Source organism: Nicotiana tomentosiformis, chromosome 12 (assembly GCF_000390325.3).
Source record: "Nicotiana tomentosiformis chromosome 12, ASM39032v3, whole genome shotgun sequence".
NCBI classification, from domain to species: Eukaryota; Viridiplantae; Streptophyta; class Magnoliopsida; order Solanales; family Solanaceae; genus Nicotiana; species Nicotiana tomentosiformis.
In genome coordinates, this window is record NC_090823.1 from 40,345,323 (window position 1) to 40,355,205 (window position 9,883).

General features: G+C 37.2%; 1 long non-coding RNA gene across 2 annotated transcripts; it reads left to right on the forward strand.

The window, feature by feature from the left end:
• The first annotated feature begins 1,068 nt into the window (after window positions 1-1,068).
• Window positions 1,069-3,286, forward strand: LOC104101000 (uncharacterized). Of its 2 annotated transcripts, none has more exons than XR_011413031.1 (2): window positions 1,069-1,546; window positions 2,783-3,186. It is a non-coding gene; the product is annotated as an uncharacterized lncRNA (long non-coding RNA). The 2 variants fall into 2 exon arrangements; XR_687375.4 differs by having other exon boundaries at window positions 1,109-2,261; window positions 2,783-3,286.
• The last annotated feature ends 6,597 nt before the right edge of the window (window positions 3,287-9,883 follow it).

Consider the following 9,883-nt stretch of genomic DNA (forward strand, 5'->3'; position numbering starts at 1 on the left):
ATTCATACACCAACTGTTGTTGAAATTTTCTGCCTCTAGGATCCATAAGGATCCATAACAGTAACCTTTGTAGGAAAGATCTTTGTTACATTGACTTCTATCATCATCCTTGTATAGGAAATTCTTGTTTGCTTTGTAGTGCATTCATCCGCAAACAATGACCCATAGAGGTAATATCACCCATAGTAAGTTTAGGGAATATCACCCATAGAGGTCTCTCGGCTAGGAATTCCTTGTTTAAATCAAGTTAGGTGTCCATGGTTTCAGAATTATTGGCCTATTGTTGATGGTATGAGGTCCAACATAGAAAATTTTGTGCATATCCACCGTCAATTTTAACTTAATCACATAATAGCCTTCATCATGTAAGAACAACCCCGGCTCAGCAACATCTAACCAGTGTTGGGTAATATATCTCCTCATTGTATTATACCCACTTTGTCCCCAATTATATAGGCTATCATAGCAACACTCCATTTCTTCTCTTCCTCCACCACATCTTGAAGCTCTATTTGCACTATTGTTTGTGTGGAAAAAAATGGTTTTAATATCTCAAAAAGAATTGTTTAAAAAATCATGTCTAGGTTCATTCTTTTAATATTTGTAACAACTAATTTGATAAGTTTGAATTCAATCTTTGACAAATAAAATCTGACAATTGAATGATAATAACTTATACGTTACTTTTGGTGCATCAGTTATGCAGAGCCTTAACGTTTCTTAGCCTTAATGGCTTTTGTTTTAACGTATGGTAATAAAAATTTTGAAAAGCCTTTATGGCTTGGAAGTTTTCTTGTCAGATAGTGCAATTTTGTTTTGACTATATATACTACTTTGTTTTCATCTTTTAAAGGTAGTGAAAAAGAAAAATCTTTTCTTATATTATACTGGGTTGTCGTTGTTAATCTTTGTTGTTTCTGCTCCTAGTTTATACAAGAAGAGTTTGTTGAATACTTATGGATACGCCTAATTTTATTCATTACGGTATGAGCGAAATATTCTTAAGGACAGTGTACTTGACGCGCCTCAAGCTAAACCTTATTTTCGGTAATACAATATTTTTCCAACAGTTTGCCCATCTACAATTTGGGGAGGAATATATCAAAGTGTCATTCCATGAGTGGCTGGCCGATTTTGCAAATTCACCCATGCCTTTGGTCCATCCCTGTTATTTGCAGGGTACACTGTTGCATTGAGCTGCTCCATAGGTTTCTCAGTAACAATATTAGCTACAGTGGGTTCAAATTTATCTATGCTCGGCTCCTTTGCATTTTCCCCCTCCTTTGATAAATCACTGGAGCTAATACTCTGCTAAGGGTTAGCCAGAACTCCTGTTCCATTGATTTTTTCACCAGATATAGCTGTGTCAAGCTTACCCAATTGCCCTGTTAGTAATGGAGTACTAAGGGTCAATTTCCTGCTCACTCCAGTGATAATACTACCTCACTTGAGATCATCTCCGGCGTCATCGTCCCTTGCGTTTGAGATAGAATTACCTTCCCAGCTTGTGCGCTAGTGCTTACGGAGCTTCCGAAAGCAATAATAGGTATTTTGTTTGGCCTTCCTCATCTGTGACCTCGTCCTTTCCACATGGCATCCACACCAGCATACATTAGCTAACGTGTGCTGAGAGCATTATTTGTTCTATATCATTATCACTAAGTTTTTTGGCAAGTCTGATTCTCATGAATAAAACCAATATGGCTCCGATTTTAGGGATTTCTACAAGATACTAGCCCTATACATTAAAGAAAAGAGAATATCTTCAAGATTCTGGCACATCACCACCGATTCACTCTCGATTAGGGTTTGTGCACGATTTGAGCTAATCCAACTTTGATTCGGTTTGCATTCGACTGATTTTTTTCCTTGTGTGTTTGATTAGTACTTAAACTATATAAACCCCCTCTCCTCTTCCGCTCTAGTCATACTTAAGTCACTCATTTCTCCTGCTTTCATTGATACTTACTTTTCGGTTAAGTATTTGGATATTTGAAGTTTGTATTCTCTAGATTTCATCTACAACAGGTTGAAAGCCAAGGCTATTGAAACTCTGGTTAGCTAATCCTCCCCTAGCACAAGTAGTGCTCGGGGTTCTCTGAAACCCTCGTGAACACTGAAGTGCTAGGAATCGAGGATTTTGGGATTCAAGAACTTCTTGAAGTTATTCACTGGTCAAGGCTCTCACTCTATTGGGTTACTTTGGGATTATTACTCTAATTTCTGGTTTTATTATCTTTGATATTTCTCTTGCGTAACTGGTTAGTCCCCTTTACTATGCATTTTCTTTCCTATGTGTTCAATTGCAGATTATGAACATGTTTCTTTTCAATTTAGGCCTTGTGTGAATTCTTAGCAAAAGCATGCTTATAGGAGAATTTATATTATTGTTTCATGCTCTCGATTTCAACTTTAGAGTTGTTAAATGCTTACTCATGTTGTGAAAAACTCCTCCGCATATGAATATGATCATAGCATGCTTCATTAGTTGGTTTCTTCCTAACTAGCTAGCTACTGTCATGACTTCAAAAACTTTGTCTCTTGTGAACCAAATTTGATGCTTGGCTATCCTTCATCGTGGAAAATATTATATGCCTGTATATTTTCTTGTGCATGCCTATTACCTTGCCTTATTGAATTGACTCTTATCTGGTTGGAATATGTTTTGAAACCTGAAGAATATGGTTATATGGCATCTAGTTTCTGCTTACATATGTTTCACCTAGTTAACCTTATTACTCAATTAAAATTTGATAGATACTGATCAATTTAATATTTCTAGTATCGCTTGCCTAAAGAGGTCTCGAGTCAAATTGCACTCTGGCTTGATTGATTGTGCCGTCTGCTGCTACTGTGGGATCTCAGGGTTGAGTGCTGGGTCTTGATCGCGTTGGGAAACATCCTGAAGGCCCAATACTTACCTGGGACTGTGATTATAATTTTCTTCGCTGTGTATTTGTTCATTTTAGTTTACTTCATTCTTGGGTCTGTAATAATGATGTAACTAACTATGGGGATGTTAGTACAATTTGGGGACAGGGAACATTATATATTTCATCACTTATTAGACAACGTGCTTATAGGATCATAGGGTAGAAATCATGTCTATAGAATGTTGTCCTTTTATACTTTTCTCTCGCATTCGCTCTTTGTTATGCCTAGAAACCATGCCTATAGGATTTAATATGCAACAATATGCTTTACCTGTTTGTTACTATTTAGAAAGCATGCCTACAGGGTGACAACTTAGTAATTCGATCTTAATATATATTTGTATACCTGGTGATATGAATCTGTCCAGTTATTCTTTTTGACGTATGTCCACTAATTGACGCACTTAGAGATCATGCTTATAGGGCCAATGTTTAAAATCAAATTTGCCTGTTTATATTGCTTGTTTATAAATCATGGCTATAGGACCTAACACTATTCTATGTGGATTATTTGTTGAGGTCTAGCAAACATATGCTTAGGACTTGATAATAAGCAGCCATCACAATGTAAATATCATGCTTATAATAACTGAATTTAAGCAACGTTGTTGAACCTGTGTACCCATTTTTTTAAAAAATATCATGTCTATTGGAACCTCGCAACTTATAATTTGGAATAACTCGCATGTATGCCGCCTTCGCGTGCTTAAAAACCGGTTCGATCATTTTGGAACCAATGTATCAAATACATTCAGATTTGCTTGCATATAACCTGCCCCATTTCGCTTAAGTGTCTATATGAGAGGCTAATTTGAGCGTTTACTTGTACAACATGCTATATGGTAGTCCAACTTGTTCTCTTCTATGTGACGCTGATTAGAAATTGGAATAGAAACCTTAGCTTTTATTTGAGTCTAGAACTTCCCTTTAGATAGTGTCCAACGCCTCCTGGACTATAGGAAGGGGCGGCTAGTTATATTAAGGCACGACGTAGAATCAAATAGTACGCTTTAGGTAAATAATTTAAAAATAATAATGAGGGTAGCTGAGATGATACACAAATTACCCGAATAACCATTGCACTTTGGCTATAAAAGTCTTAGCAGACTTTGCACGGGAGTTAATCCATTAGGTTAAAAACACAGGTCTCCCTTAAATAATAATTAATTAGTTTCCTTAGGATAAAATTATTCCCTACCAATTGTAACAACCCGATCGGTCATTTTGAGTGTTAGTATTTCGTTTGCCGGTTTAAGACCTTGAGTAACTTCATATGATGTATTATGACTTGTGTATGGGTGGGTTTTGTGTTCGTAAGGTTCAGGGATTGATTTAATAAAGTGATTCTCAATTTGGAAGCTTTAAGTTGGTATAATTGACCAAAGTTTGACTTTTAAACGACCTCGAAATCAGGATTTAATAATTTCAATAGGTTCGTATGGTAATTTTGGCTTTGGCATATGTTCAGATATAAATTTGGATGTTCCTCGAATGTTTTATCTCTATTTGTTAAAAGTTAGCAATTTGAAGAATTTGAGAGTTCATAAGTTTGACCAGGAGTTGACATTGGTGTTATTGTGGTCCAGTTGGGGTTTTGAGACTTTGGATAGATTTATTTAGCTGATTGAGACTTATGTGCAAAGTTTGGTTCTGATCCGAAATGTCTAAGTGTGATTCGGATGCGTTCGGCGAAATTAGAAAGTTTACAACTTAAGAGATGGATTTGATCTTCGATTCTTTATTTTGTTGTTGTTTTTTATGTTTTGAGTTGTTGGATAAGTCCATATCGGTATTTGGACTAGTAGGAATAATTGGATGGAGTCTTGCCTTAAGTTAGTTTTGGAGTATTCGGGAGAGTTTTAGAATGGTTAAGTTGCAAAAATATTAGGCATGAGGTTGCAGAGGCTTGCCTTAAGGGAGCGCGTTGCACGAAACCCATGCACGGCCTTAGATGGGCTTGCCTTAAGGGCATGTGTTGTGCATGCCCCAGGCACGGCCTCAAATGGGCTTGCCTTAACGGCGTGCACGAACCCTAGGCAAGGTGCCAAGTGCTGAAATTTCAGCCTTCTCTATTCAAGTCTCATTTCGTACATAGACTTCATTTTATCATTTTGGGAGCTACACAACTCAGATTTGAAAGATATTTGAAAGAGATTTCATCTACATCATTAAGGTAAGGAATCCTAACCTAGATCTATGATTTTTATTTGAATCTATTATTACTTTTGACTCTAAATCAAGGAATCCAAAAGGAGAAAAGAGGGTTTTGCCTTGAAAGATATGAAAGCGTATTTTTGGGATTTGAGTACCAATTTAGACTCGCTATTGGAATCTAATCACATATTTGGACTCGATAAGTTATGGGTCATCGATATTTGGTATTGGTTTCAGATTTTGGCACGCGGGCCCCGGTTGACCTTTGTTAACTTTTGGGAATTTGATTAAAGATCGAAGCTTTATTGACTGAGATTGCTTCCTATAGTATTGTTATACTTCCTTGATGGATGATTGGCTTGGATTTGTGTGATTGAAGGACTAGAGCTATGTTTTGATGCGATTTAAGGTTGAAGACTACGAGGATACGGTACGTATCTTTCCTAATCTTGTTGACCTTAGGATATGACCTTTTTCGTTTATTAGAATGTGTGAGAAGTGACGTATATAAAAGGTGACGAGTGTATATGTTGGTGCTATGTATGATTCATGACCGGAGTAGTCTTTAGGTTGTACTATGCCTTGTTTTGGATACTGTGCTTCATGCTATCATGCTTTATATATTTGTATGACTACATGAACTTGGTGAATCATGCTACAGATCATGTATGGGTTTAATTTCCCAATTCAAACATAATACTCATTGTGTGTGGCATAACGACCTAATCTGAGCTATAGTCATGTACTTCGCAAATACATACACCTCATCATGCAATTTTACTAGTCCATGAGTATGTGATTTGATATCCATTGACTGTATACATGTATTCTTGTATATGCTTTCTTGGTGATGAACTGGATTGACAACACGTGATTTATCTGTGCGGTGTTAAGATTATGGCATGTGAGTTGTCAGTGCGGTTGTTATAATTATGGCACGTGAATTGTTCGTGCAGCACGTGAGTTGTCCGTGCGATTTTTATTATTATTGGCACGTGAGTTGACCGTGTAGCACGTGAGTTGTCCATGCAGTTGTTATTATTATTGGCATGTGAGTTTTTCGTGCAACACGTGAGTCATCCTTGCGGTCGTTATAATTATGACATGTGGTTGTCCGTGCAGCGTCTGGATAAGGATCCATCCCCCTGGGGTCGCCCTCTCATGTTTCTCGCTTGGTGGCGTACACGCAGTTTGTGAAAAACTGATCGGTTTCTCATTCACGCTGATTATGGAAAACTGATCAGTGGTTGGACTTTGCGTATCTTCTCTATATGCAATCGTTGACGGTTATCAGGTATTCCATGCATATCTTCTCTATATGCAATTGCTGACATTTATTCGATATTTATGCATATCTTCTCTATATGCCACATGATCGATGAATTGATTCAAAGTACATATCTTCTCTATCTATCAACCTAGTAAGTTGGCTTGCTTATTTATTCATGTCTTCTCTATATGCAATTGTCGATGATTTAATGATGTTAGGCGCATATCTTCTCTATATGCTAAGCTGTTAAACTGGTACGAAACCTGTGTATATCTTCTCTATATGCAATTGTTGACGAGTTATTCGATATCAAATGTGTATCTTCCCTATATGTTGAAATTGTTAGTATATTTACGATACTTGTGCACATATTCTCTATGTGCACCGATGGACTCATCTTTACTTCAGGCTTAGATTTCGATATTATTGTTGTGTACATATATATGTTATTGATCTATACAGGTTAAGTAAAGCGAAAATCTTATGACTTGAAAACCTCGTCACTACTTCACCAAGGTTAGTGAGGATACTTACTAAGTACATGGGGTCGGTTGTACTCATACTACACATATGCACATTGCACGCAGATCTTAGAGCCAAACTGATGTGGATGATGAAGGCTAGCATTGAAGTTTTACCAGCGATCCAGATTCAAGCAACTACTTGTTCATGGTGGTTTAGGACTTATAATTCTGTTTATGTTAATTTCAAACAATTGTTATATTATTTCTTCGTGTCGGAGTTGTATTCTTAATCTTAGTTGCTCATGATTTGTACTATAAATCCTTGACATATTGTATGGAATTAAGCCATCTTATTTATTGATTATTAATGATCTTTTATTTGAGTTGTGTTATTTGTTGTTTGGCTTACCAAGCAGGTTGAGTTAGGTGCTATCACGACTTGATGGGATTTTTGGGTCGTGAGACAAAAATTTTCTTTATGCACTTTATTGATTAAGTGACTATTTGTTCATCTTTAATTGTTTGGCATATTTAACCGCCTAGCATTAATTAATTTACAACATAGTATTAGAAATCTAATATTTCCACACAGTTTAAAATTCATCCGGGAACTATATTTATGGACCTCGAAGAGTTCCTAACACCTTCTCTTCAAGGTAATTTGAACCCTTACCTGATCTTTAGTGACGTAGACTAGTTTAATCGGAGTTACTTGCAAATAGGTGCCCTAACACACCACAAAAAGTGACTCCTCTCTTTTAATCTCATTTAAAAGAGTTGTCACATGTCGTAACCTATTTTCGCAAAAAAATGGGACGTGACACCTAGCGTGTGTACTCTCTATGGCACCAGCCACTTCTCAGGACGGGGAAGGAGCTCAGTCCCCACCACTCACACTCCAGAACAGATGTTGCATGGATATTAGACTCCGGGGGTACTACCAGCTGGGGTGGTTTAGCCTATTGTTGCAGTGCCGCCTGAGGTTAAGACTGCTATGTTTGATGATGAGCTGAAGAGGATGGATAGGTTTTAGAAGTTTCACCCTTCTCCTTTCAGCGGGTTGCCTACATAGGATATCGAGCAGTTCTTAGACCGACGACTTGAGATTTTGCGCAATTTGGGTTGGTAGAGCCCAATGGACTGGACTTCAATGTTCTATAGATGCAGGGTTTAGCCAAGAGGTGGTGGCAAACCTATAAGATGGGCAGACAAGCAAGTCACTACCTCTTACTTGGGCTCAGTTTTCACAGCTTTTCTTGGAGAAGTTTATTCCACTCACTCAAAAAGATGACATATTATCACGACCCCAATTTCTCACCGTAAGATGTCGTTATGGCACCTAGTTTTGTAAGACTAGGTAAGCCTAATATGCATGGAGAAATAGCGAAAATAATAATAGAACTTCAAATTTAAACCATCTAGCTATCATAATAGAACTCAAACATACCGTTGACAATAACTCCCAAAATGTGGGGCGATTGAGTCATAAGCTCTATACGAATATACTGTAAAATCCCTAATACCTCATTGTCTAAATAAAGAGTAAGCAGTAGAAAAACAAGGACAAAGGGTGACTCCGCGGCCTGCGAACGCCGGACAGGTATACCTTGAAGTCTCCGAAATGAATGCTCTACTCACTGGTGCCTAGCCTGGGATGAGGTACCTGGATCCGCAAACAAATGTATAGAAGAATAGTATGAGTACACCAAATCGGTACCCAGTAAATATCCAGCCTAACTTCGGTAGAGTAGTAATGAGGCCAGGTCAAGACACCTACTATGATAAGAAAAAGAAGCTGAACAAGTATAGTACAGTCTAATAATGGAAACAAGGAAAATGAGGCAACAAAGAAATTCAAAAAAGATAAGATACAACTAAATTTAAAGCAATAAGGGCAACAAGGAAGGAACACATAATAAGAACATCAAGAAAACAATGCGAAAAAATACAAGTGAGGTAAATGAGAGATAACAACAAGAATCACAATCGAGGTACCACCTCGTAAACTCATTTCAAAATCACAATCCATCTTTCCTTATATCACAGCGGGAGCCTTACATTTAGTTATAAAAATCATTTTTTTCCAGAAATAGCTACCCGCATTTTAGCCCACCTTATCATTCCGCGTGGCTTCAATTAGTTCCCCTATTAACAACACGCGTATCAAGCCCACCTTATTTCACCACATGCTTATCAACCCCTAGTCTTATATCACCGCATGCGAATCAATATCACAACATATCACAACTTGCACCTCAAGTGGCCAAAATGCCACAACTTGCGAAAAGAATCAACAATATCAATGTTTCAACAATAAATAGCCCATGGATCAACCAAAATGTGCACAAGAATATCAACAATAACAAAATGACTGTAAATTGTTCAACAAGAAAGGTATCTTAACAATTTAAAACTTCACCTCAACGTGACATTGGTTTTCACAACTTCAACACCAATAATTTAACAAGAAGATACTTCCCGAAATATCAATTTCCGATACGAGTAACTCAACAATTAGAGATGTAACAATGCAATAAGGAAGGTAATAACTTCAACTAACCATATAAGGGCAAAACGACAAGTAAGAGGTAAAAGAAGTGTTAACTATGTCAAATAAAGCATGTAGGGGTAGATTAACATGTAAGAGTTGATTAATAATGAGAGATATATCATGTTGTGATAATTCGATTAAAGGCATGTTAATAGTCTAAATAACCTAAACCAGTCAAACACCATATATAACCCGTGTTCCCACTCGTCACCTTGCGTACACGGCTTTCACATAACACAAATAGCAAAATCCATCCCAATTCCTAAGGGGTATTTTCCCCACACAAAGTTAGGTACGATGCTTACCTCAAACAAGCTAAATCAATCCACTAGTAAGCCTTTTCCTCGAATAACTAACTCCGAACGACCCGATTCTATTCAAAATAACTTAATACCATAAATACAAATCATAGGGCATCTTGGAACCCGACAAAGCTTACAAAATCCGAATACTCATTCAATAACAAGTCCAACAATACCAAACTTATCCAATTCCGGCCTCAAATCGATCT